Raw genomic sequence first — 26,139 nt, forward strand, 5'->3', positions numbered from 1 at the left:
ATAAAAACAGGGAGTAGAAAAATGGTTGCCAAAGAGAGTTTGGCAAAAGGGTACAAACTTTCAGTTACAAGATGAATAAGATCTGAGAATTTAATGTTCAACATAGTGACTATAGTTGATAATACTGTGTTGTACAATTGACATTTCCCATGGCAGTATGGAAATTAAATGTTTTCATTGAAAAAAAAAGAGGTAAAAATGTGAGGTGATAGATGTGTTAATTAACATAGTGGTGGGAATCCTTTCACAATATATACAGGTATCAAATCATTACATTATATACTTTAAATATAATTGTATTTATCAATTATTCCTCAATAAAGCTGGGGTGTGGGGCGGGGAGTGACATCACAAACTTGAGTCTGCCTGACTCCAAACATATCTCACTCACCTATAAAACCACTCTCTGATATTCATGCCCATTTTCATTTTGCAAATATTTTTTTCACCAATTATGCCATGCTTCTGTTTGTTGAACTTTGGAAAAACTGCATCCAGGCAGTATATATTTATTGACCACTTACTGTGTGCTAGACTGTTCTAAATCCTGGGGAGACAACATGAATAAAATCAAGCCTTTTCCCTGATGAAACTTTCATTATAGTGGAACAAGACACATAACAAAATAAATATATAGTACACTATCAGGTATTGATAAGTGACATAAAATTAAGTCAGGAAGAAAAAATAGAGAGTTATAGAGGAGGAATATTTTAGATAATATGGGGCATGTGAGCAAAAATCTGAATGTAGTAAGAAAGTGAGCCATATGAAGCTCTAGAGAAAAACATTCCAGGCAAAAGCAACAGTGTAAAGCCCAGAGATGAGAACAAGTCAGAAGGCCAGTGTAACTGAGCAGAACTGAGAAAGTAGTAAGAAAGATCTGAGAAATAGCCAAGAGTTGAATCAGATGTAGAACTTTATAGGCTGTGGTAAAGATTTTGGGTTTTGCCCTAAATTTTCAATGGCTTTCAATAAAGGAAGTAATGTGAATCTAATTTATGTTTAAAATATTACCTGGCTGCCAGCTAGAAAGTAGACTAAAGGGACCAGGGAAGGGGGGAAAGAGCAAGAGTGAAGATAGCAAGTCATCAAAGAGGTTGCTGTAGTCATCTAGAAGAAAGATGAAGAGGGCCTCAGGCCAGGGAGGCTGCTAGTGGCCCAGCAGAAAGAAAATCGCGTTTTAAGGGATACTAGTAAGGAGGCGCCTACGGTGATCTAGGCGCCTTAGGTCCTAGAGGTGGGGTGCTGAAAAGTGATTGCTATCAGGAGGTATGTCAAAAGAGTGTGCCTGTGGATTTAATAGTAGATGCTAGAGAAAGAAAGGAGCCATGACTACTAGGTTTCTTACTTCAATGACTGGTTAGTCCAATAGAAGAAAGAAAATCAAGAATTCTATTTCAGACATATTACTTTTCAGATGTCCACTAGGCATCCAAGTGAAGATGTCTAGCAGACAATGAAATACACGTGTGAAGCTCAGTGGAAAGGTAAAGCATGAGATATAAATTCAATTATTAAAGTATCTAACTGGATTTTAAAGCCCCAGGATTGGATCGGAGTATAGAATAGAGGCAGAATGTATTCTGGCCTTCAGGGACCTCACAGGCCCTGTTTCTCTGCCTTATTCTGAGAAGCTCTGGTAAGACAAGACCAGCTGTAACTGAGGTTACTTCCTCAGGCCTGGAGTTATACACATCAAGAGTCTGATTCTAGCTCCACCACTCATCAGCTATGTGACCTTTAGGGAAATTACTTAACTCTTCAAACCTATTTTCTCATTCTCAAAAAGGACATGTTAATAATAATGAATGGAATATAACATCCCCTGCTACATAGTAAGCCCTTAATAAATGTTAATTATTAATATTAAGATGATCATACTTATTAATATTAGTAATATTAGGAACTCATTGTTCCCCACTCATTTCTTCCTCCTCTTGATCATCTTTGAGAATGAATGATTTGGAAGCAAAATAATTATTTCTTCAGCTCTTGACAATATCTAATATAATAATGCAGAGAACAACTGATATTATTTTTAGTTAATACTTATTTACATAGATCATGTCTTTATTGTATTTAGTGTCTTAAAGTCTTCCTTTTAAAGAAAGAGATTGACCTGGAAAAACAGTGGCTAATCAAAGCATGAGTGATTTTTATTATTTTAAAGATTTATTTATTTATTGTTAGAGACAGAGAGAGTGCAGGGGAAGGGGCGGGTGGTGGGGGGAGAGAGAGAGAGAGAGAGAGAATCTCAAGTGCACTCCCTACTGAGCATGAAACCCTTCACCAGCTTAGTGCCACCACCCTGGCTCTGAGATCATGACCTGTGCCAAAATCAAGAGCCAGATGCTCAATCAACTGAGCCACCCAGGCGCTCCTCAAAGAATACATGCTTTTTAAATAATGAGTTAGAGGGAAGCTATCATCCATGTGCTTGGCTAATTTTCACTCTTACTTCTCAAATTTACTTGAAGGACTCAGCACAGTAGTTTAAAGATGTAACTGGGTTTATATAATAACTATCATTCAAAGAATGTTCATATGAAGTAGTTTTGTAAATAGAATTAGATTTCAACTGAGAAATCATATGTAAAAATCATATGCAGAATATATTATGTGGAATGTTCTTGATGTACCTTTGATGATTTAAATCTGACCTGTTCAGGAGCATAGAGCACAAGGATTAGTGAGGTGATAGCAGTGGTGTAAAGCACTCAAAAATCAAATATTTTTTATGGAGGGGGACAATTTTTTGTAGTCATTCATTTATTTGTAGTCAATTTAAGCGTCTCCTGTGTGAGAAGTGCTGAGTGTACCAAAAAAAAAATAACTGCTAGTAACAACTACTATTGTCAAGCAGTTTCTGTCTAAGAGAGGGAGACACATGCTCACACACACGTCCATTGAAGTGATGTAAATATTATGAAAAAATAACTCTTTAATGAATAAGGAACAGTGGAATCCTACACCTAACTAATTTAAAAATCAGTCATACCTATGAATATAATTGGGTATATTCCCACTAGCTTGAAGTCTCTCTATAATTGTTTCTGGCCAAGGAGAGTACTAACAGCCAGAGTAAAATAATAATGCTTATTGACAAATAAGAGAAAAGAGGTGCTTGTCAGTGACTCTGAATGTGGGAAATGCTTGTTTCCTGCTGTTGTCTGGAATGGCAACAGTGAGGACCTGGAGCACTGTAGGAAGCTTTTAAATATTTAGTATGTGCCAACCCACAACTGAAGTATTTGTGTATTTAACTTGATAGAGAGATGAATTATATATGGGAATCTTTTCCTATCATTTGCTCTACGTGTGTTGACAAACGTCCCATCATTCTCTAGGAAGCACATGCCACAGGGATTACTGAAACATTCTGCAGACAATTTACTTGTAGGGTTTTTATCCCATATGCTGCTTTCTCTTCTTTGCAGCTGTCTTTTTATTTATTAAAACACAATCATTGAACAGGGAACTTTTCCAGACTCCCTTTTTTCAAAGTAGCATTTTAGAGCTTAGGTCAAAAGCACTCCCTCGTGAATAGATAGTTATTCCCAAGATTTTGTCTCTTTGAACTGTAAGGAAGCCCCCTTGTTCAGCTCAGTTCAGTGGCCAACAATTCCAAAGTTTAATTAGAAACTTTGGTTCTAATTAAAAGAGAAAATATATCGTCTTATTTAAAATTGAAAGTTGAAAAGTCTGCAATTTTATGCCAGTTGTCAGTGCATTAAATTAGATCTGGTATATTTTTCCAAGGATAATGTTTACTCTATCCACATGTTCCTTTTCAGCCATCTATGCAGGTAAGTACACAGATTTGTTTGATTTCTGCAAAAGAGTGTATAAGATCTATCCTCCACTTAGTTAACTGTAATTATGTAAGATTATGCTTTTAACTACCAGAGTGGACTATTTGTATTCCAGGAATTTGACACAAAGCAGAACCTCAAATTCTTTGCTGTCTTATTCTGAATAAAAATCCAGTTACAAGAAATAGCATTAATCAAAGCCTGCTTGAAGATAGCATAGTTCCTTAGTTTCCCTGTTCTTAGAACATGCTAACATGCTAGATAATCTGAGAGCTACATAACTGAACTGCATCATCTTTGTACTTCGTAGAGTTGCCTTTGTAGAATTCCCCTTTGATATATTGCCCTTGGCCTCCATTAAAGGAACTCATAAAAATAGTCTTATGATCTTTCTTAATGAATTTACTCTAAATATGGTAAGAAAACAGATGCATACCATATGAAGGCATGAAAAAAAGTGTCAGGTTTCATGACCAGGAAAAATTGTGAGTAACTGGCTTATTTTTTTCCCCAAGCAACTGGATTCTTTTTTATGAACTCTAAAAGCCATGTGACTGGTTATAGTTCCTTTTTGCTTTGGCTACTAGGAAGCTCAAATTTGAAGCCTACTTTTTTTTAAGATTTTATTTATTTATTCATGAGAGAGAGAGAGAGAGAGAGAGAGAGGCTGAGACGCAGGCAGAGGGAGGAGCAGGCTCCATGCAGGGAGCCTGACATGGGATTCCACCCGAGGTCTCCAGGATCACACCCTGGACCAAAGGTGGCGCTAAACCACTGAGCCACCAGGGCTGCCCACTTTTAATGATGGCATAGGACTTCATGGTATGCGTCTGTTTGTGATACCATTACTTCAAGCTTTGTTTTATTTTCCTACCCGTGATATCTTGTCTTCATTCCCTCTTTTGTTTATTATTTATATTTCTATAATATACATTTATATAATTCACTTCAATTTTAATTTAGACCTAGATCTACAAAATACACACACACACACACACACACACAGTATGCCATTTTTGGCCAGCATGAAGTCAAAGGTCCAGGAAATTAACTGAATTGGACCTTTACTATCCAAGTGTTTGTTCTAAATCAAATTTGGTTTTTTAAAAATTTTTTCTAGATTTTTAATGTAAAAGTAGATATATTATCCCAGTTTTTAAATCTAAGATGAGTACATATAGAGTTTAAGTATAGAGAGAATTTCTGGTATCTGAGGGCAAGATTTGGGATCTACTACTAGATTTGACTTCTCCCCTCTCCACAAAGACATCCCTTCCAGGATGATACACTCCTGTATAATCATACATTTGTAGAAGTTCCCTCAAATGCCAAGCTTCTGAGGTAGCTTAAGAGCAATTGCAGCCCAATCACCCCTTTTCACTGATTGTTAAATTGTCGATTTGGGAGTCAGATAGACTGGGTTCAAATTCTAGTTCTCTTTAGGAGCAATATGGCACTGATGTATTATTAAATTCCCCTCTCTCAAATATTTCATCATTAAGAAAATGATGTGAGTGTTAAATAAGATAATTGGCTCAGCATGGACCCAGCACACAGAAAATACCAAGTGCTTGGTGAATAAGAACCTTGCATCAGTATACAGGACACCCAGTGAAGGCCTGGTGCCCTCCATATTGATGCAAGGTTCTTATCACCATTGAGTTAATCTGTTCAATCATTGTACCAGGAACTTCTAAGCACAGAAGATACAGATATAGACATGGAGTGCCCGTCATCAAGGAGCTCATATTTCAGTGGTAGGAAACAAAATTTCGTATGGTGACAAGTGCTATGAGGAAAATGAAACAGGGAGATGAAAGAGAGTGACTGTAGTTAGTCTAATTTAAATTAAGTAGCTGGGGAAAACGCCTTGTGGGGGTGGCATCTGGAATGAGATATGAAAGACAAGAAGGAGTTGAGGGAAGAGCAAATGAAAAGACCCTGGGATAGGGCTGAACTTGATGTATTTGAAGAACAGAGAGAAGGCCTGCAGGACTAGAAGAGGAAGAAAAAAGAGTACAAGATGAAATAGGTGGAGGGTATATCATGATGAGTTTATCTCCCCACTTTTTTGTACAGTGGAAAGGCTCTAGGAGTTTTTAAGCAGACATGTAAAAAAAAATCTGGTATTAAATATCTGTTCCCTTAAATTGTATGCCAAATCCAGCTCTATCTCCCTATGCTTTTTTCTTTGCTTAGAAATTCCTTTATTACCCCTTTATCTCCTGGCGAGTTAATCGTCCATCCACCACATCACACATAATTTCTCTGTGCTCCGATTACACAGGCACACATCTCTATTGCAGCATTCAGAACACTTCTTACCATTGGCCAGGGTGCTTGTATCTCTTGAAAGACTGAATTTCTTGGTGTAAGGGGACAGGATTGTGTCTTATTTTTCTTTAAATCTCTAGTACTTAGAAAAATGCTTACATGGAGTAGGTACTGAATGTATGTTTGAGTTTTGCATTATCTATACAGATCTGCTTTAACTGAGGAAATTAACTGAATTTTGAAGTTAGAGGTAGCCAGGAGGGGTGTACTAACCTCATAGGCAGGGCTGCAGTTCCCTTTTCTGCAGTCTGCATCTTTGAGCTGTTCAGCATTCAGATGCACTTTTGATCAGCTGAGGCTTTGCTGCTTCCAGTGACCGGGATACTGGTACAGCTACAGTCTGACTGATTTTCAAGTAAATAGAGATGCAATTGCTGACCAAAACTAATCCAGAAAGAATGAAGTTGCTATTCTTTTCACCCTCATTCCTATAAATATGCATTCACAATGCTGGGAATCTATCTTGAGCAAGCTGGAAGCCCTGGGGTAGACTGGGACTCATTTTTGAGAAATATCACTTTCTGTAAGGTCTGAGCCCAAAAGGACAGGAAACATTGCTGAATTTATTTTCCAAATCATTCCTGCCTCTGGGACTGAAGCAAGCCATGCTCTCTAATAAATCTTCCTTTAAGACCTTTCTCCTTGCATTTGCCTCTTGATCTCATCACCTTTGTCTTCAGTTCACAGAATTTATTTTTTCTCTTCTTTTCTTCCCTTTTGCAATAACTTGTCAGCTTGCAGAACACTTTCTCAATGTTATGTTTCAAGACGGAAGACCAGCTCGGGGAGAAGGCCTAGCCTTTCTAACCACTCTCCTGTCACAGCCCTCTTCTTTCCATACTTACCACCCCTTTCTCATGCCTTCCCCAAATTCCAGACCTAGTTCAAGATATCCCTAGAACTCTCTCAAAAAGGATTAGACTGGTAAAGCTTTTGATAAGAAGCTGGCAGCTATTCAGTAGTCCTGCCTGCAAATGTAATCCACCCATTTGTTGTTCCCTTTTAGCTAAGACTTCTCCAAAGTCTGTGATCCACATTATATGGATCTTGTCCCTCCTTTGGCATTATCATAGACAAGGTGGAGGATGCAGATGTGAAGCAGGAAAGATTACTTGGAGAAAGTGGAGCATATGTATGATTTGTTTCCTTGGTGATATTCCTCAGCCTGACATTCAGACTCTATCCCATTCCCTACATTTGGGTTTAGGCTTCTCTTCAGACTCCTCACCAATGATTCCCACATAAAACCTATGTTTCAGCTACATGCCCAGTTCCTTTTGAATACATCTTGTACTTTCTCATCTATGATCCTTTTCTTATATACTCCCTCCAAGAAATCTTTCCTCCCAATTAAATGACCCCATTTTATCCCACTGTCAAGATTTACCCTGAAGCCACCTTCTTGAAGAATCCTTCCCTGAACACCCTACCTATCTCTCCTATGAAAGTCCACATTACTGGAGTTGAAGCCGTGACTAACTGACACTGATTAGCTATGTGATCTTAAATGACATCTTTCAGTGGACACACCGTATCTCCCCTACCACATTCTTATTTATTATTCAACACAGGAAGCAGTCAAATGTCTGAGCTACCCTATGTAGAATTGAGATAGGCAGTTCTTTATATAGTGTGAATTGAGGCTATCATATGATCTGAAAATTTTTTTTACTGGTCTTTGTTTCAAGCTTTGAAAACATCTTATAAAACTAATAACATTATAATGAAATTCTTGGAATCATAACCTCATAGTCTTTGGAATCCTAGAATGTCAATTCTGTAAAGACCCTTAGAGGATCAGTTAGTTTCATCTTGTTTTGTTTGGTTTTTAATTTAATCTTCTTGTTTTTTAGTTGGAGAAATTGCTTTTCAGAGAGGCAAATGAGTTGGCAAAGACCATATACGTAATTCAAGATTTCTTTATCAACATTATTGTTCAACAGCATAATTCTAATTATCTAGAAGGCAAATGTGACTTAGGTTGGTACTGTTTTCATTGTCTCAAGTTAAATTGGTTATATATAAATGTATATAGTTTCCTTAGTTGCTAAGAATAGAAATCTATTCTGTTTAACTCAGACAAAAGGAAATGTATTTGCAGGATATTGGGGACTTACAGAATCATTGAGGGTTGGAAAGAGACATGGACTTAGGGTGAACAGGAAGAGAAGAGTTTTAACACAAGGGTGAAGAAGCTACAAACGTGGCCTTGGAGTGGAAAATCTGGTCAGGACATGAAGGAACACCAAGCTTTTTATTATCTTTTCTATATTCAAAATACAGACTCTGGGGGGGCCTGGGTAGCTCAGTTAGTTAAGCATCTGCTTTCGGCTCAGGTCATGATCCCAGGGTCCTGGGATTAAGCTCTTTATCTTGTTTCCTGGTCTGCCAGTAGTCTGCTTCTCCCTTTTCCTCTGCCTGCCACTCCCCCTGCTTATGTGCTCATATTCTCTCTCCCTCCCTCTCTCTCTCTGTCTCATATAAATAAAATCTTAAAAACAAAATACATATTCTATGGAGGTCATATCTGATTAACACAGACAGGGTAATGTGCTTTGGTTATGGAACAGCAAGGCCTTTTCTTGTGACTCCAACAAACTATGGAATGATGGAGTCATTTAAGTATAGGAAATAATTAAGTATAGGAAATAATATATGGAAATAGATGCCAAACAGCCAAAATTTGCTAATGCCAACTATGACATGAATGCCTCATTCAAAGAAATTTGAGTAAATTAGTTCTGATAGCTCCCAACTATGGACCACCAGTGTATGTCAGGAGCTCTACATGTATGGTTTTAGTAGATCCTTTGAACAACTTCTCAAGAAAAATAATATTATCCCCATTTTAAAAATCAGAAAATTGAAGGTAAAAGAGAATAAATAAATAAATAATAAATAAATAAATAAATTAATTAATTAATTAATTAATTTCCCCTAGAAATTCACTGGATTGACTCCTTCACTTTATTTAGATGTTACCTCACCAGAAACGCCTTCCTTGACAACTCTTATAACAAACTTATTACTTTCCTACCTTACTTTTTCTTCCCTTGGGCTGCCTTTTTTTCTTCATAGCACTGGTCATTGCTCACACACACACACACACACACACACACACAGTTTTTTGTCTATTTGTTCTCTCTCATAAAAATGGGAACTTTGTTTTATACACTAATTTATCCTCAGCATTAAGAACTGTGCCTCATAAACACAACACAAATACAACTGTAAGAGTAGTTCTCAGCTCTGTCTCTAACCTTCAATATGGCTTTGGGCCAGTCCTTTACCTCTCCAGGCTTCATGTGTAAAATGAAAAGATTGAATCAGATCAAACCCAACCTCCTCTTTGCTTTATTTTTTGCCATCTGAATTCTGTTTATGTTTTCTTGGTTTTTATATATTGTGCTTCTTTGCTAGCTTTCTTTTTAAGAAATACTTTAGAAGAAACTAAAAAAAAAATGCTTCAAAGACATTGGACTAGATAATCCTTAAAGTTCTATCTTTCTATAAAAGTGTATAGTTGTATCAGTATGAAGAGTTTATACACCTCCCAGATAGATTACAAAGAAAGGCTTTCAAAGAACAATTATGTATTTCCTGATGGAATAAAATATAAAGTTATTTGCCCCTTATGCTATGCTCCTCATTCTTAAATTTCAGGAAGAAGACTTACAAAGTTCATTTACTCACTTCAATTACCAAAAGCTCTTTATTGAGTCCATTTTATAATTTTAATTAACATAATAACCCTGAAAAGTAGGAGGTTATGAAATACATGAATTCAGAGCTTCTAAGATTAATAAGTGTACTGAAGTATGAAAGCTCTTTCACATAAGTTTTTTTAGCTGTGAAGATCAATGGTATAGAAAGGAGTCTGTACTGTTCCCAGGCAGATGATGGATATTGAGAAATTGACTTAGACATTGTCTTTCATGTGATGAAGACCAAAATGCCAGAGATGTTTTTATGAGTCAGCATTTTAACCAGTTTGTGAAGGCATGATCTAATGGAACATAGCAAGTGCCCACTTAGGAGCTAATGGCCTTTGAGAATAGGGGGTAACTGAAAAAATTTAAAATAAAAAGGGTCTATCCAACAAGAAGATCTAACAATAGTAAATATTTATTCCCCTAACTTGGGAACAGCCAGTTATATAAACCAATTAATAACAAAATTAAAGAAATATATTGATACTAATACAGTAATAATAGGGGACTTAAACACCCCATTCACAGCAATGGAAAGATCATCTAAGCAGATCAACAAGGAAACAAGGATTTTGAATGAGACCCTGGACCAGATGGATTTCACAGATACATTCAGAGCATTTTATCCTAAAGCAGAAGAATACACACTCTTCTCAAGTGCACATGGGACTTTCTCCAAAATAGATCACATACTGGGTTACAAATCAGGTCTCAACCAGTACCAAAAGATTGGAATTATTTTCTGCATATTTTCAGACCACAATGCTTTAAAATTTGAACTCAATCACAAGAGAAAATTTGGAAGGAACACAAATATATGGAGGTTAAAGAGCATCCTACTCAAGAATGAATGGGTCAACCAGAAAATTAAAGAAGAATTTAAAAAATTAATGGAACTGGAGGGTATATGCTGAGTAAAATAAATCAATTGGAGAAGGACAATCATCATATGGGATTCATTCATATGCAGAATATAAGAAATAGTGAAAGGGACTATAAGGAAAGGAGGGAAACTGAGTGGGGAAAAATTAGAGAGGAAGACAAACCATGAGAGACTCCTAACTCTGGGAAACAAACAAACGGTTGCAGAAGGGGAGGGTGTGGAGGGATGGGAAGACTGGGTGACAGGCACTGAGGAGGGCACTTGATGGACTGAGCACTGGGTGTTATACTATATGTTGGCAAATTGAATTTAAATTAATTTAAATTTAAAATTTTTTAATTAAATAAAAATAAAATTAAAAGGTAATGGAAACAAGTGAAAATGAAAACATAACTCTTCAGAACCTCTGGGATGTAGCAAAGACAGTCCTAGGAGGGACATATATAGTAACGTAAGCCTTTCTCAAGAAACCAGAAAAGTCTTAAATATACAACCTAACTTTATACCTACAGGAGCTGGAGAAAGAACAGCAAATAAAGCCTAAATTCAGCAGGAGAAGAGAAATAATAAAGATTAGGGCAGAAATCAATGAAATGGAAACCAAAAGAATAGTAGAACAGATCAACAAAACTAGGGACTGGTTCTTTGAAAAAATTAGTAAGTTTGATAAACCCATAGCCAGACATATCAAAAAGAAAAGAGAAAGGATCTGAATAAATAAAAATCCATTAGTGACTCTTCACTTCTTTTAGGATCAGTCTTTACTCCACAACATGGCTTACAAAGCACCATATGATCTGGTCACTATTTGTCTTTTCGACCTCATCTTTTACTCCCTGACTTACATACTCTCATTCACTCACTCATTCATTCAATGAATTTCTTTAACTTTATGATATGCAGATAGAGACATGGCCTCACTCTAATTAATAAGGAAGAACAATGTTAAACTATAATGAAATATGACGCATGGTATCATAGGGTAGTATAAGGGAACACAGTGGCATGACTAGGGATGGGGGACAGAATCATCTCCAGAGATGAGACCAAAGATAAGCAACTATAGACATAGTAGACTAGACATAGTTAGGTACTTGTTAGTAGACTCCTATGGTTTGACAACTTAGCTCACCTGTAGACTTAGTCCCAGCCATGTAGGGGTTCAGTCCTGTTCTGCAGATAGCCGTAAGTGCCACTGGCAAGAAGTTGAAAGTTCCTTCATTCCCAGGACTTTTTCTCGGAATTATGACTAAGGCCTGACCTAACTCAGCCTGTTAGCCAGTATGATGGATCTTTGTCTCTCCCTCTGATTCCTGTGTTAGCCTCCATTCCTGACCCGGCACTTGTTCTGACCCTGACAGCCTGATGCATGTTGCTGAATCCATCCTTATTGGGTCTTGGCAACTGTCACATGATGTCAATAATTCCCCTGGCACACTTACAGAACACTGCCTTTCTCTGTATCAGACCTTCCCAAAGCTGTGTCATATCTCAGTCATTGTTTCTCAATCAGTGCTTTGCCTCCTCAACTCAAATCCCACCCCTTCCAGCCTATTATGCCTTATGCATCTACACTTTTCACATGGAGCAATAATCCGGCTTCCTCCCCCACAGGAGACTGACACCCTAAAGGATATATCCTCAAGATGTCCATTCCATTCCCCATGTATTCATGCTGGTCTTTCATTCATGGTAGGGTAGGTCTTACTCCTCCTTCCCTTTGTCATAATAGGAAAGAATACCTTTGATGTAACCTGGCCTGAAACCTTGCACATACATCATCTCTGAAGTAATCCTACTCTCCTTCTTTGCACTCATTCTGATCACATTTTCATCCACTTAGGACTGTGATTGTACTTTTTGCCTTGGAAAACTGGAAGTCACTTGCTATCCATGCCTCTGCCCCTCCTTGATTTTTCCTTGACAGTCTATTTCCTTCCCTGCTGACTCAGTCTTGGCTCCAACATCATTATCTCTCATGCCCTATTGCCCTGCACTTGGAACCTTTCTGTTGGGTCTCAGTTAATTTTATTTAGTGAACAGGTACTCCCTGTGCTAGGATTTGAGGTTAGGTAATGAATCAGAAATACCCCAGATGGGCCTGCTTCTCTACATTTCTTTGTCTTCTGCTAAGCCCTGTACCTCCTACCTTGGTCATGGCTAGCCTACAGTGCACCACTCAGTGAGTACAGAGGGACAGCCTGTAACTGCTCTGTCCTGGGGGGGGGCATTTGATGAGAGACTCCTATTAATAGAGCAGGCTGAGTTCTACTTTTACCTTCTGGAAGGCCTCACAGTGATTCCTCACATGATAGCTGGATAAGAGTGAACATTCTGGCTTAAAAGCTCTGATCTGATGGTTGTGGAAGGAGAAACATGAGAAATTCAGAAACAAATCAGGGTACATTATGTGAGACAGGAAAAGAGAAGAAGCCTTTGCCTAGATGATTAATGCCTTTGTCTTTTCTCTGAGAGAAACACTATGTGAAGTCCAGTAAAATTTAAATCCTGGAGCAGCTTAGAAGCCCCTCCACAACAATACCCACCTCTACCTAGCTCTGGGGGGATCCCACTAGCAAACTGTGGGTTTAGAACTCCTTGTCCACACAGCCCACTAATAATCAGCCTCCCTGCCTTCCCTCTGTGTCATTGTCCCCCTCCACCCATACGTATGTACTCCATTCAATTAATGAATATCTACTACAAGTCTACCATGTGTCAGGTACTCTGTCAGATGTTAGGTTATTCACTGGTGAGCAAAAAACAGATGTTGTCCCTACCCACATAGAAACTACAACCTAGTTAGAATTGTAAACTGTAAGTAAACAAATGCAAACACATATATAATTATAAATTGAAGCAGTGCTTTGAGGAAAAGGATCTAGTTGTTCCAAGGGAGACTGACAGGAGAGTCTAATTTAGGGGGCTATAGAAAAGATAATATCTGAACTAAAATAAAAGTGAAGGATAGAAGCCAGCTAGGCAAGGGAAGGAGTTACTATGGAGAACAGGATAGATACAGGGAAACGTATTTAAAGGTCAGGATATAGACAATGAACTTGGTTCATCTGAGGAAGTAAAAAAGTCTTGCTAAAGAATTTGGATTTCCAGGATGCCTGAGTGGCTCAGTCAGGGATCTGCCTTCAGCCCAGGTCATGATCCCAAGGTCCTGGGATTGAGCCCCACATCAAACTCCCTGCCATCAGACTCTCCCTCTCCCTCTGCCTACTGCTCCCGTTGCTTGTGTGCACACTCTCTCTCTCAAATAAATAAATAAAATCTCAAAAAAAAAAAAAAAAAAGAATTTGGATTTCCAGTCCAACGCAATTGGAAATTGTGTAAGAGTTTTAATCCAGGAAATGGCATGAGCCAATTAAGCTGTGAAAAAAAACTATGTGGAGAGGAGAAGAGTGAGAAAAAGAAAGCTGGGCAGAGTAGGGGACTCTTTACTCAAACTATCAAAAACATGGAAATAGAGACAAGTGGACAGTTTGGAGAAATCTTCTAAAGATAAAATTTAAAGACCTTAATGAGATGGGGAATGTAACAACTTCAGTAAATGATATCAAGCCAAAACCTTAATGTCATTATTGACTTTTCTCTTACTTTCACATTTCATATTCAGCTTATCCTCAAATCCTAAAGTCTTTACCTTCAAAATAGATTCCATATCCTGCAACTTCTTACCAACTCTACAGGTTTTATCCTAACCCAAACCCATCATTATTTCTTCTTGGACCACTGCAATAGCTACCGAACTCATCCCTGGCTTTCACCTCCCTCTTTCCCACTACTGATTACTTCTCTCCTCAGGACCTCCTTTGAAAATGTAAATCCAATCATTTCATCACTCTTGGTATGTCTACCCTATAGTGGCTTCTCATACAAAACTCTTACCAAGGCCTGCAAGGCCATGTAATCTGGACCCTTCCCTCCCTAATTCATTGTGTACCAATCACCTTCTCATTTGTTTCTGTTCGATCCCACTGACCTTCCTGCTGTTCTAGAGACATACCAAGCTTATTCCTGCCCTGGACATTTGTGCTTGCTTTTACCTCTAGACCACTGTTTTCTCGGATGGATAGATAGATAGATAGGTAGATAGACAGATAGATGGAGATAGATGATAGATAGATAGATAGATAGATAGATAGATAGATAGATAGATAGATAGACAATAGATAGATAGATAGATAGATAGATAGATAGATAGATAGATGATAGATAGATGATAGGTAGATGGATTATTTCCTCATACCATTCAGTTTCTACTAAATGGTTACCTCTCTGACCACCCTAACTAGAATAGCCCCCTCTATCATCCTCTGTGCCTTTACCTTGCCTTATTTGTATTCATTACACTTATCATTATCTTACACTATATTATGTATTGATTTATTTCTCTTTCTCACTATACTTTAAGTTCTGTGAAAGTATGGAATTGCTTTTTTTTTACTTCTGCTTCCTTACCATCTAGAAGAGCACAACTTGGGAAGCTCATAGACAAAATTTATTGAATAGAAAAAGGAAGGAAAAAAGTGAAAAAGAGGAAGACATCAAGGTGGCCTTTGAGGTTCCTGTCTTGTCCAGTTGGATGGATGGAGATAGTGGGGCTATTTACTGATTTGGGAGCACTTTCAGAAGGGTAGGTATGGAGAACGTCAGGAGATTGATTTTAATCAAGTTGAATTCTAGGTAACCTTAAGACGTTCAAGAACAGCAATCAGAAAAAAATAATAATAATAAAGGAACAGCAATCAGGTTGCCAGATGGATAGGACCATGTAAATTTATCATCCCAACTGAAAGTGAATAGGAAAATTAAAAATAAAGTTTTGTATGTATTTTGAAACATTTGTGTATTGACTATCAAATGTTTTATTACATTGGACTTACAAAATAATTATTTTTTAAGTCAAAATTTGTTCTAAGTAAAAAATAAGTAAAATAAAGCAACATTTTTAAAAAACTTCTGTTTATTCTCTTTAGATCAATTCAGTTACTTTCAGCACACATTCACATGCTTCAACCAGTTTCTTAGCTACATCTGTATCTAATATTATGTCATTGTTATTTTTATGAAGAATATTTTTTATATGATAAGGTTTTATTATTTTTATTTTTTATGACATTGCCTTGAGTCTTCTTCAAAATTGTATTTTATGGTTAATAAGTTCAAAATTGTTGACACATTCAACTAATTTTTCTTTTAGATCATAATATCCTTAAATAAAAGACATTATCTCTATAGGTACTGAGGTACCTGGTAAACTTAAAGCAAGTTCTCCTAAATAAAGGACATTTTCAATTGTAAAATTTTTAATATTGAAACATATAAATATTTTAGTCCAGATATTTTCATAGTTACTCTCTTGTTTACTCCCTTCAAAGACATTTTCTTGGGTTAATTTTTTTTTTCTTATAAAACAACTTTTGTCAAACAAGATACTTCTTGACTCTAAAAGTTTTCACCAAATGTAGATGCTGCAAAATTGTAGGCCTTCTTGATTTCATCCTACTCGGGCACAATATATTGTATAAATATCCAATTAAAAATAGGAGCTTCATCATAAAATTCTCCTCCTAAAGTGAGTTATCCCAAAGTGTAATCATTGAATTTCAAAATTCAATCTTGTGCTCCAGTTGTGCTTTCATCATTTAATTTGTGCAATTCCTCCCATGCTTTTGTAGAGATAAATGTCATGTCGTCTTGTTTGCAAGCTTTGTTCTCAATAATTGCAATTTGATAAAAGCTTTAAAAGCTGTAATACTTTGGTGCTTCGTTTGTTGAATATTTGATTAAAAATTTCCAATTGATTTTTAACAAAATGCAACCAAAATTCTGTTCTCATTTAGAGGCCTCATTAACAAAATTTAAGGGTCTCATTAACAACAACAACAAAAAAGCAAAATCAATGTTGATTAATAAAGCAGCTTATTAAAGGCTCAAAATCTCTAAAATCCTATTGATAGCAGACAGTAAAGAGAATAAGCATGGTCTGCTCCCCCAAAACACAAAAATTTTGTGTTTTTGTGATTTACTTTTAGCTTCATAAAAACTGTTTTGTTCACTTACTTTGTGTAGATTTTGAGAACTATAATTCCTATTTTGAAGGTAGAAAATAAATGCTTGTCTGTATGCAATTATGATTTATATGGATACCGCAAACCAATTCAAAATAAATTTCTACTCCTTTGTTGATTTAACAGGTATATTGCTTTTACCAAATTTTATATTCATATTATTGTAGCAAAAAATAAGTAAGTTATCTTTAAAGTGGAGCTTTTTATTTTACTGAATTAGCAATAACATTACCACTAAGACAGTATTTTACCTTCAATAGAATGAATTTAGAAAAACTTTACTTTGATTCCATGAATTGACTGAAAATAATTAAATTACATTGAAATTAAGTTAAATTATTTTCCGTTTGAAAAGTCTGATGACACTGACCTAAAACTGCTGGTTTTAGTTCTGCTAATAGTGAAAAGACATTAATAGCTACCACTTTATATTCAAGAAAAGTTGGAATTAAAAATGATTGAAATTATTTCAGAAAAACAGTCATGTACTCTAAATAAAAGTGATACTACACATCACTCTGAAGTGTGGATTTTCATTTATAGTACATTGTTCTTCTAAAGTAATTTCAATCATTTTTCTTCTATGCTTCTGCTTTTACATTTGTAAATTATAGTCTTTGGGCATAAGTTTTCTTAAAGTAACTGTTAAATCAAGTAGATGCTGACGTTTCTTCAGCAGATTTATGTTTTCTGGTTTTTATGTGGTCATGTTATCAGTACATCCCCCTACAGTGGATCATAAATACCAACAAACATTTTATACAAGTTACGTGTCATTACTAAATTTCATGAGAAATGAAAAGTTAGTATTCAAATTTCTTAAAACATACATTTTTGTATTTTTGAGCTCATTGCTGGTGAAAGGGTTACTGTAAAGTTTTTTAAAGAGTAACCAAAATATAAAATAATTTTAGGTTTACACCACATGATGCCAAAAGCTATTAGATTATTCTCTATGAGAAACACTGGTCAGTCTCTCTTTCCTAAACATAGTTCACATTCCCCTAACCTGTAATTTTCCACATGTCCTATCAATCCCCCCAACTAGTGACCTGAAGTTTCCATGCATCTGGCAGATTTCTGCATGGGAATAGTTGGCTGGTACCTCAAGCTGCGAGCAGGGACAACACCTTTGACTACTTCTCCCACCACCATTTGTGACATGCCTTCTTGTATCCATACAGACGCATGTAGTTTTATTAGACAGCTTACCTCTTTAAAAGAGAAGTGTTGGCTATAATGGGTATGGGAAAGGTCAGGAAGAGAAAACAGGGTTATCCCTGATTTTCTTTCTTAACCATATGCTTAAATGGTTCCCTATCCCTTTTCATTCATTCCTTTGTCCCCTCCCTCTTCTGTTCTGCCCATTTCATACCCTAAGCACACTTAGTGTGAACTTGGAATTCATTGTTCTTTTTTTTTTTAAGATTTTATTTATTTATTTATTTATTTATTTATTTATTTATTTATTTATTTATCTATTTATTTATTCATGAGAGACAGAGAGAGAGAGAGGCAGAGACACACAGGCAGAGGGAGAAAAGCAGGCTTCATGCAGGGAGCCTGATGTGGGACTCAAACCCAGGTCTCCAGCATCAGGCCCTGGGGTGAAGGAGGCGCCAAATCCCACGGGCTGCCCAGAATTCATTATTCTGAACCAAGAGATAGTCTGATGCCAACTACCCTTTGAACAGAGCATAGAGATAATCAGTTACCATTACATATCAGGTACAAATCTCATCTCTAATCTTCAAAACAAATCCATGAGCTAGATATTATTTTCATCTTATAGATGTGGAAACCCAGAGGCAAGGCTACCGGCCTGATAAGTAATGGAAATAGAATAGTGCCCAAGCCTGCATTCTTTCTGTTGTAATGTGACTACATTTCTAAAAGGCATCCATAGCTGAAAGTGAACAGAGTTCTTTTAATAAAAGCCCAACCCTGCCTAACTTATTTATTCATTTTTTGAAAATACTTATTGAGGGGTGCCTGGGTGGGTCTCTAGTTGAGCATCTGCCTTTGGCCCAGGTCGTGACCCTGGGGTCCTGGGATCAAGTCCCACATTGGGGTCCCTGCAGGGAGTTTGCTTCTCCCTCTGCCTTTGTCTCTGCCTCTCTCTGTGTGTCTCTTGTGAATAAATAAATAAAATATTTTTTAAAAAGACACAAAATACTTATTGAGTGCCTTCTATACACCAGGCACTATGCAAGGGGAGTTACAAGGAGAGGCTAATCTAGTGACCTTACACCAGGAACCCTTATGGTATTTCTGCCCAGATACAGCAACAAAGTAACCTTGATACAAAACTTCAAGGTCAACATGAACCATTGCAGCTGTAGCCTATTAACCCCATCCCAAGGCACCCAGGATTCTGATACTGCCTCATACACATCCTATATCCCAGCAAATGGTAGTTTTAGAGGTTGAGTCTTTTACACCTAAGCGTCACAACAGCCATAAGAGAGATATGGGACACGTCCTTCCCAAGAGCTATAGCAATCCTAGTATCTTGTCCAGTGTCTTCTTCTTGCTTCCTCTCAGGAATCTGGAATGCAGAAGATAGAATACATGACCTGGAGCCTCTCATTGCACAGGGAACCTGTCCCTGGAGCCTCTGGCTGCATCTGCACTCTGCCCGCAGCCTCCCCTGGGTAGGAGGGCTGCTGCTGTCCATGACCGGAGGGAATAAACAGTCTCCGCTCTTCCCCGGTTCTAAACCAAAGTAATTGGGTTTAATTTTAATTTTTTTTAATGGCTTGGAATTAATAGAAGCAGCTGCTGCCACAGTGTGTGGGTGTCCTCCAGAAGGCATAGACAGATAAATAAATAAATAAATAAATAAATAAATAAATAAATAAATAAATACCCTACATATAAAATGAACTATGAAAAAATAAACAATAGAGTGTGTAGGACAGAAAGGTTAATTCAAGAATCGCACAGTGTCTTTTTGTTATCAAAAACTCAGCTGGCAATATGTAGCTCTGTCTCTTCTCCCACCACTAGTGCCCATCAGCCTCTGATAAGATGGTAATCTGATTAGACACCGGCTGTAAAAATGTGTTGCCTGTATCTAAGCACTCCCTCCCTCTCCCCCTCCCTCCCTGTGACTCACCAGGAGATTAGCTGTGACAAAGTGTGGAGAAAGATAAGAATAGATATGCTGGTGACAGGAGCACCATTATAATTATTTGGGGGAAGATAGGGATTGGAATTAGGAGTGGCTCCTGTTTGCCTAGGGAGGGTGGATTTATCATGTGGGCATCTATGCCAGCTGCCTGGCTGTGCCAGACTGCAGAGAAGAAAAGGAGGGGCGAACTGGCTCAAGCCAGGTGGTGGTCAAGGTTTTTCCAGCTAAATGTAGACTAAAGGCCACATGTTAGCATGGATGGCAAACCGGAGATTCAGCTGCCCTTATGAAAGGAAGAGGGATGAAGTCTTAGGTTAATTTGAAATATACCCGGAAAACTGAATGCCAGATTACTTCCCACCCCTGGAGCAGTGAAGAAGGAGAATGAAGAGACTGTGCAATTGCAGTTGTTGGCTGAATGTCAGTGAGCACAGCCTTGTGTGGTGGGGAGAATATGTGTTCATCAGTCAGGTAATAGGTACATCAAATAGGTGGCAAATTATTGGTTTACAGGTGGTGTTTAATATATGTTGTGCCCTTTGGAAGTATTTGAGTGACTTCATTCTGCATACCTCTTTTAGAATTCACAATATGAAAAAATTCTTTGTTATTTTTCCTTTCTGCCAATATGAAGAAAAAAATTGTGTCTAGTGTCTAGGAAGAATGTGGGATCAGAACTCAGCTATCCATATCCATATTTTTTGCTAGACTAAAGAGAAAATTGGGGCTCCAGTCTTTCAGGGTTCTGGAGGAGGGCAGGAAATGCTATTGTTTTAGAGAGGCTGATGTAGTCCATTAGGCCCTGGGCTCCTTCGCTTCCTCTGTATTCTACTAATCTCCAAAATGATGCACCGGAATTTGACTGATAGTTTGGAGAGAAATCACAGAGGATGGTAACTGAGAAGGAATCATTCATTCATTCAGTCAGTCCTAAATGCACTCACTCATTCATTCAGCAGATATGCTTTGAGCTTCTCTTCAGGGCCAAGCACTATGCTAAGTGCTATGGATTTTGAGATGAAACAGAAATACACCAATTTCTGCAATTAGTATTTAGAGAAATTAGTTCATGGAGTTGCTGACAAAGCTTTCAAAGAGGAAATGTCATTTGAGCTGGATTTCGCTTCTCTACATAGAGGTATACTATGTAGAAACGTATGAGAACAGCAATTGCAGAAAGAAGGAAAACCATTTTAAAAGGCATGAAGGTTTTTGAGACCTAATGTATTCAGGGCATGACTCAGTTTCACATGGAGAGAGCACAATATTTATCTGTTGGTATAGCTGAAATTTGTTAATACCTTAAAGTTCACTCACAAATATATTCATTTACCCAATTGATAAGCATTTTCAAAGCTTATGCAAAGCTTTGAAAATGCTTATCAACCAGAGATGAACAATCTATTGGTTCTGCCTTCAAGGGGGGACAATGGGGTGCTCAATCTAATGGTGGAGAAAATATTTTTCAAATTGATATAATGAAAAAGAGGCTATAATAGAGAAGTATATAGTATGACTGTGAATTTGTTCAGTATGTACATGCATGTGTGTGAATGTGTGTGTGTGTGCTTTGCTCATATGTGCATGCCTGACTAGATTTGAGGATGTGAGTTACAGGGTCGCCTCACACATGTGGAGGCCCTCTTCAGTCGTCAAGATGGACCCAAGATGATGCTTTGTTCCAAGAGCTGGATCAGCCTTTAGTTTTCTAAGTCCCGAAAGCACACACTCCAGGTCTTGAATCTCTGCATCTCTGGCAGGATCATTGTTGAACTGGTTCCTTTACGACATTTTCTGGGGAGTCATGGACAAATTTCTTCTTAAGAACAAGCATTCTGGGCAGCCCGGGTGGCTCACGGTTTAGCACCACCTTCAGTCCAGGGCGTGATCCTGGAGGCCCAGGATCCAGTCCCACGTTGGACTCCCTGCATGGAGCCTGCTTCTCCCTCTGCCTGTGTCTCTGCCTCTCTCTCTCTCTCTCTGTGTGTGTGTGTGTGTGTGTCTCTCATGAATAAATAAAATCTTAAAAAAAAAAAAAAAACACAAGCATTCTTGGAGCACCTGAGTGGCTCAGTCAGTTAAGCATCCACCTTCAGCTCAGGTCATGTTCTCAGGGTTCTGGGATCAAGCCTCACATCGAAGTCCCTGCTCAGCAGCAAGTCTGCTTCTCCCTTTTCCTCTCCCTCTGTGATGTCTTTTGCTCTCACTGTCCCTCAAATAAATAAATAAAATCTTAAAAATAATTTTTTTAAATAACAATCATTCTTGACTCTATCTTCATTTTCATCCTATCATTGGGATAATAGGAATAACTTCAGAGGATAGTTGTGAGGATTAAAGAACTTAATACTTCATAATATACTTAAAATTATGTACATGGTCAATAATATGTATACATATTAGGAATTATGATTATAATAACTTATCATTATTGTATTGTTTTCACTGATATCTTGATGATCTGTATTAAATGGAATCAGAAGGCTGCCTTGTCTAACCTAACATCAAGTATAGGAACTTATCCTTGATGGGATCTCATAAAACTTCCCATGCTTGCACTCCCCTGTAACTTGGGCCTTTTTTCTCTTCCTCAGTTGAATGCTAAAGGGTCTCTATACTGAGATAAAATCTACTCCTGTATGATGTCTACCATTTATCTTCAGAGATGAGTCTTCTTTTCCTATGATAAAACAAGCAAGTATTGTTAACTTTTCTATGCCATTTCTAGTGAGAGAGAGAGAGGAAAAAGGAGACACTCTTCTTGCCTTCAAAAAGCCAATACTTTCTTTGAAGAAATCTCCATGTACTTTTGGTGTTCACTGTTAAGGGACATACCAAGTTATAAAACTTATTTTGATATTATTATGTCAAAGTAGAGAAAAATTAATGAAAGCTGAATGGACAGAGAAGGATTCAGAGAAGAAGTACATTCAAGGATAAACATTTATTTATACCTTCTTTTGTCCATTAACTAATTAGTTCACTTAAAAATATTTTAGCTTTTATTGACAATCTACTTTATGCCAGTAGAAGTTCACCAAGTAGGTAAGATGGCAAAGAAGGCAGTCTAAGTGGAAAAAAATATCAAATACAGAGAGATTCCATAGAGGTACATGAGGAAAGGCATAAAATTCTGTTAGGGAATTGTGAGTAGCGCAGTATGAATAAAATACCGGGTTCAAGGAGGAAGAAATAGCTGATGATACTAGATCACAGGGCAATCTCAGGAAGCCTTGTGGGCCAAACCAAAATATAAGGATAGGGAGTTATTTCAAGAGTCTTTTGCAAGAGAGCAGATTTTTCTGGAAATAGAACTAAGACTGTGAGCTGGATGACAAGGGGAAAAAGGAGAGTGGCATGGTACCACAGGGTTATGAGCAACAGACTTTGGAGTTATACTAGCGTGCATCTAATACAAGCTTTGTGGGTTACTAAACCTGCCACTTCAGGGAATTTTTTACCTCTCTGAGCTTCAGTTTTCCTGTCCATGTAAAACGGATGTTAATAACCCCTGGCTCATGGGTTTATTGTAAAGTTTAAGTGATAATGCATATAAAACATTTAACAGGATGCCTGAGACATAGTAAAAACATGATAAGCAAAATAAGAGAAAAACCAGAAGTGCATTACAAATGAGAGACACATTTTTCCTACTTAGTCCCAGCTTTATTTTCCTCTCTTCTTTGTGTTACTTGAAAGTCCTCATGAATTTGGCCTACTGAGCTCTTCTCAAATAGATTTTAATTTATATTCTTAGCAGGGTCTAGAAAATCTAAGCCCTGAGCAGCATCTCAGCTTCCTTGAATGATTACCCCAGGGCCCATTACCTTCACTCTGTCTGTAAATCAGGTTAGGCATCCGACCCACTCAGGAGAGGAGCTGGGACAGCTGCAGGCCTTAGATGAATTCTCTTGATAGCACATAATCAAATTTGGTGGAGATGGCAGGCTCTCAGAGTCAAGTTGCTAAACTTGGCTAGAATTGGAGAAAACTGGAGTGATTGAATTTAAAGCATGGACCCTGATCGGATATACTAGTAAATGAAGAGTTGAGAACAGAAGCATCATAACCTGAGGGGCCTATCACTGTAGGAATCACTAGCGTATGAAGACATGCTCACCTTGCGCTCAGCTCAGTGAGCCAGAGCCTGTAACCAGTATCACTGACTACTGGTAAGAGACTTCAAGGCCACTTTCAACTGGCATTCTTGTTGAATGCAAATCTGGAACCCCAAGACTAGTTAATCCCACAGCCTCACATTCTTGCATGTTCAATCGCATCACAAATGTAGACCATCACCTATACCCTCCTGTCTGCACTGGTCTGGTCTTGGTTTTCCATTGTTCCCTTCTCTATCCAGAACTTTCCAGTTTTTCCTCTGAAACTCAGCTTCATAGTTAATAATCTCAGTTGGGTTCTCTGGCTTTTAGTCCACTGATTCCTTTACCTCTTCTCTTAATCAAACAATGCTTGGTGCATGATACTGAACAAATATTTGCTACATAAAACAATGAAGTAAGACCACTGATATGGAGGCCATTATTCTCTCCATTTCCCTCTCCAGAGCTGCTCATTCTCTTACTCCACTTACAGAAATATCAGGAAGAGATGATTTTTCACTCTCAATGCATCTTCCAGGCCATTATTTCTTTGTCTCATAACGGGTAGCCCCCACATTTCAAAATAGGAAGGCTTAGGGTAGCAATCTGGTTAGAAATGAGGAATGCCGGGCAGCCCGGGTCGCTCAGCGGTTTAGCGCTGCCTTCTGGGATCGAGTCCCATGTCAGGATCCCTGCATGGAGCCTGCTTCTCCCTCTGCCTGTGTCTCTGCCTCCCTCTGTCTCTCTGTGTCTCATGAATAAAGAAATAAAATCTTAAAAAAAAAAAAAAAAGAAATGAGGAATGCCTAGGAGGGACTTGTCTTAAAGTTATATTTACATTACAAGAAGACTGTTGTTAACCTGAATATTTATTTGTGGTGGTTTTGGAAGTAGGAGGCAAATGGATTCTTTTGGTGGCCCAAGCACATCCAGTAGGTGGCCTTTGATACTACCACTGGCATTTATGTGCAAAGCCTTGTTCCTTTGTTGCTTACGCTCTTCTCTATACCATCCTGTCCTCTTCAGCACTGCAGGTTCTCACCCATATTAGACTTTATGTCCCATCACTTCAGCCCCTTTTTTTCTAATACAGTCAAATCTGTCTTGTCTTCTCACCTGTGCAGCTACTATCCTTCTTCTGTCCTTCTGACCACTATCATCGATTCCTTGGACTGGCACACTCATGATGCTTAACTTCTTTCACTTACTTGAAAGGTACCCTGTGACTTCAGAATAATTTTTAAATACTTTAACCTGGTTTAAGTATTTAGTCTGGCTTCTGCCTTCATCTTAAGACATATTTCTCATTATTTCCCTTCTCACTCATTGTGCTTCAGCCATGATGAATTCCTTTCAGTTCCAACATTTTACTTGTTCTCTCTTGCCTCCTGGCTTTTGTGCACATTCATATCTGGAATGTCAGAAGTTCATAATTTATCAAGAAGGATTATGGAGGAGTGTTCTAGGTACTGCACATGGAATCAGACAGAAATAAATTTGAATCTCAGCTCTATCATTTACCTGATTGAGATCATGGGTGAGTTCCTTAACTTTTATAAGCCTCCATGACCACATCGGCAAAGTGGAATAATACCCACCTTGACCCAATGGTTGTGAGGATTAAATCAGGTACTGAATGAGAAACAACCCATACTATGCATATTCTGTTCATTCCTTCCTTTCTCTTTTCCCTCATTCTTCCCTCAATCCTTTTCCTTTTTTCCTTCCTTAACTTCTTCCCCTCTATGCTTTTCTTTTAAAAAAAAAAAAAAGGTTTTATTTATTTATTCATGAGAGACAGGGAGAGAGGCAGAGACATGAGCAGAGGGAGAAGCAGGCTCCACGCAGGGAGCCTGACGTGGTACTCTATCCCGGGTCTCCAGGATCACGCCCTGGGCTGAAGGCAGCACTAAACCACTGAGCCACCTGGGCTGCCCCCTTCTATGCTTTTCATTAATGTTTGGGTGAGATTCATAAGACCCAGGGCAACAGGCAAACAATACAAGCCACTGTATGTACAGAATTAGTGTTTTGTAACCTCTGCTCTTCCACAGGAAGCCCACAGCCTTACTTCCCACTCT

At 37.9% G+C, this 26,139-nt stretch overlaps 1 protein-coding gene and 1 long non-coding RNA gene across 12 annotated transcripts in view; one reads left to right on the top strand and one right to left on the bottom strand.

Moving 5' to 3' along the window:
• The window catches only part of LOC144281984 (BEN domain-containing protein 5), a 1,369,676-nt gene that overhangs the window by 859,476 nt on the left and 484,061 nt on the right, over positions 1–26,139 (top strand). The window lies entirely within an intron of this gene.
• LOC144281980 (uncharacterized) lies at positions 15,700–24,428 on the bottom strand. Its single transcript, XR_013350354.1, has 2 exons — positions 23,786–24,428; positions 15,700–22,638 (listed from the first exon to the last, which is right to left on the bottom strand). It is a non-coding gene; the product is annotated as an uncharacterized LOC144281980 (long non-coding RNA).

This window comes from Canis aureus, chromosome 13 (genome assembly GCF_053574225.1).
Source record: "Canis aureus isolate CA01 chromosome 13, VMU_Caureus_v.1.0, whole genome shotgun sequence".
In the NCBI taxonomy this organism is placed as follows: Eukaryota; Metazoa; Chordata; class Mammalia; order Carnivora; family Canidae; genus Canis; species Canis aureus.